We start from the raw sequence: 3,456 nt of genomic DNA, 5'->3' as shown, positions 1-3,456 counted from the left end.
TCAAGTTTATGTTTTCCATCAAATGTATCACCACAAAATCAACAAGAGATCAACCTTTCTCATCTATTTATTGGTCCCTTAATTAATTTACTATTATTGTTTGAAGATGAGGAGAGAGAATTCCAATAGGTTTTCAAAGGTCTTCAAAATTCTCACAACACTATTATATCTACTCTTATTTCCCTATTATATTTATTTATAATATATGTATTTATTTATTTTATTATTTTTACCTTATACAAATTTTAGGGCTTTACAAGGAGTGACAAAGGATTCAGGAGGAATACTTGAGGCAGCATGTTGCTCAACAAGAATACTATGCTACTCAGTTTCAACAACAGCAAGCACTGATACAAGTAAGTTCAAAAAGATCATTCATTTTAAGTTATGTATTGATTTAAAACACTAACATTAATGTGTTCGGAAATTTGGTAGCAACTAGCACAAGCCCAAGGGATACAGTTTCCGATGGCCCCCCCACCTCCACCTTCCATACATTTTCCTTGGCCTTCACCTCCACCTCCACCTACCGAACATCAGGTATGCAAATTTATCATAATTTACTTGTTACATTACGATGTAACTCCGTGAATGTCATTTGTATAGGTATATGAGACTCCTCCAGCTACCTTGCCGGCGCAGCAACAAGATGATGGGTTAGACTTTGTCAATACGCTCTTCGCGAGTGGAGGTAGCGAGCATCACTCTTCGATATTTCCTGATGTTGATCGACAGTAGTGGGCTTCCATTCGATGTGTTTTGTGAGACTTCAAACTTATGTCTAGTGAGACTTGTGAATTCTTATGTCGAGGTGGATTTGACTTGTGTCTTGTGTTATTATTATGTATGTGAGATGTTATATGTGATATGTTGTGTATTGTGGCTGTTATATATATTTGTGGTTGTTATATATATTTGTTATGTATGCAATGTGTTGAATTGCCAAAAACAAATTGTATATTAAGTGCTGGTCAATTTAACTTCCGAGAGGCGTGGAAAACTCTCGGAAGTTAGTGGTTAACTTCCGAGAGGCCGTCGGAAGTTATCCCGCGGACGGCGTTAGTCCGTGCTGGACGGCGTCAGCACCTAACTTCCGAGAGGCGGACTCCCCCTCGGAAGTTAATCATTAACTTCCGAGAGGCAGATGTCCCTCTCGGAAGTTTCTTTAACTTCCGAGAGTCCGTCGGAAGTTAGCCTAACTTCCGACTAATTTGTTCCGACGGGCTAACTTCCGACGGTTTCGGCTAACTTCCGACGGTTTAAATAACTTCCGAGAGTTTTGCGCTAACTTCCTACGGTTTAGGCCCTCGGAAGTTAAGTATTTTGGTGTAGTGGTAGAAAATCCTCAGTCTCCCATGTAGCTTCCTCTGCTGAATGGTGACTCCACTGAACTTTATACATTCTGGTTGACCTTGCCCGAGTTGATCTTTCCTTTTGATCTAATACCTTGACGGGGTACTCCTGGTAAGATAAGTCCGGTTCTATCTCAATGTCTGGTTCTGGCAGCACTTCAGTGGGTAGGCGAACACATTTCCGCAGCTGAGATACATGGAACACATTGTGAACTACTGACATGTGAGGTGGCAATTCCACTTGATAGGCTACGGGTCCACAAGCTTCCTTGATCTCGTAGGGTCCAATGTAGCGAGGAGCTAACTTGCCCTTGATCCCAAATCTCTGGACACCCTTGGTGGGTGATACCTTAAGATAAACATGATCCCCCACCTCAAACTGTAGAGGCTTCCGCCTCTTATCATGATAGCTCTTTTGCCTGGCCTGAGCAGCTTCTAGGTTCTTCTTGATGATCCTGACCTTTGCCTCTGCTTCAAGTACCAAATCTGGCCCAAAAATTTCCCTCTCTCCTACTTGAGACCAATTTAGTGGGGTCCTACACCTTCTCCCATATAATGCCTCATAAGGTGCCATCTTCAGACTGGACTGATAGCTGTTATTGTAAGAAAACTCTGCCAAAGAAAGACACTTGTCCCAATCCTTCCCGTAGTGTAGTGCACATGCTCGCAACATGTCTTCCAAAATCTGATTCACCCTTTCTATCTGACCATCTGTTTGGGGATGGTAGGCTGAGCTTCGTATGACCTGGGTCCCAAGTGATCCTTGCAATTGCTCCCAAAATCGTGCAACGAATGGTGCTCCTCTATCCGAGACTATAGTCCTTGGTATCCCATGCAGACGAATTATCTGATCAATGTAGATTTTTGCATACTTCTCTGTCCTGTGGGTGGTGTGCACTGGCAAGAAGTGAGCAGTCTTGGTCAACCTATCCACAGTAACCCAAATGGAATCATGGTGCCTGGAGGTATTGGGCAATCCTACGATAAAATCCATACAAATGTCCTCCCATTTCCAAGATGGTATGGGAAGGGGTTGCAAAGGGCCTGCTGCCTTCAAGTGACTAGCTTTTATCCTCTGGCAAGTGTCACATTCGGATATGTACTTGGCAATTTCCCTCTTCATTCTGGTCCACCAATACAAAGATCTGAGATCATGGTACATCTTGTTGCTACCAGGGTGCATGGAAAATTTGGAAAGGTGAGCTTCATCCAGTATCTTCTTTCTAAGCTCAGGGTCCTTGGGAACAACTAATCGGTCTCCAAACCATAAAATTTCCTTGCTGTCCTGACGGAAGCACTTGTATTTCTCTGCCTTTTGCTTGATCATTTCCTTAACCATTTGAACACCCTTATCCTCAATCTGTGCCCTCACTATTTGCTCTTGCAATGTGGGTTCCACCGAGATATAACTTAATTCACCGGAAGGAACAACTTCCAGGTTCAGCTTGCACAACTCATCGCACAGGGTGGTAACTCTGGCATCCATGCTCATACAATTGCACTGGGCCTTTCTGCTCAAGGCATCTGCCACAACATTGGCTTTGCCAGGATGGTAGTGCACTTCCAAATCATAGTCCTTGATTAACTCCAACCATCTCCTTTGCCTCATGTTCAGATCTGCCTGAGTGAAGATGTATTTGAGACTTTTGTGATCAGTGTAGATGTTGCAGTGAGCCCCCATCAAGTAGTGTCTCCATATCTTAAGAGCATGAACCACAGCTGCCAACTCCAGGTCATGTGTAGGGTAGTTCTGCTCATGGGGCCTGAGTGCTCGGGAAGCATAAGCAATGACTCTATTCTCTTGCATCAAGACACACCCCAATCCTGTACCAGAAGCATCACAATAAACTTCAAATGGCTTGGTGTTATCAGGTTGAGCCAGCACTGGGGCTGTTGTCAAATGCTGCCTCAAAGTATGAAAGGCATCTTCACACTTTTGGCTCCAATCATACTTGACTCCCTTTTTCAACAATTAAGTCATTGGTTTGGCAATTCTGGAGAAATCCGGAATAAATCGTCGATAATACCCTGCCAATCCCAGAAAACTCCGAATCTGCCTCACTGTAGTTGGGGGTTTCCAATCCATCACCTCCTGCACCTTCTC

At 43.6% G+C, this 3,456-nt stretch overlaps 1 long non-coding RNA gene across 1 annotated transcript; it reads left to right on the top strand.

The window, feature by feature from the left end:
* Window positions 1–341: 341 nt before the first annotated feature.
* LOC118476935 (uncharacterized) lies at window positions 342–769 on the top strand. Its single transcript, XR_004857793.1, has 3 exons — window positions 342–356; window positions 436–540; window positions 607–769. It is a non-coding gene; the product is annotated as an uncharacterized lncRNA (long non-coding RNA).
* Window positions 770–3,456: the final 2,687 nt, after the last annotated feature.

The sequence above is a fragment of the Zea mays genome, chromosome 4 (genome assembly GCF_902167145.1).
Source record: "Zea mays cultivar B73 chromosome 4, Zm-B73-REFERENCE-NAM-5.0, whole genome shotgun sequence".
Taxonomy (NCBI): domain Eukaryota; kingdom Viridiplantae; phylum Streptophyta; class Magnoliopsida; order Poales; family Poaceae; genus Zea; species Zea mays.
The sequence above is the reverse complement of the archived record's forward strand: the minus strand, read 5'-3'. Positions and strand labels throughout refer to the sequence as shown.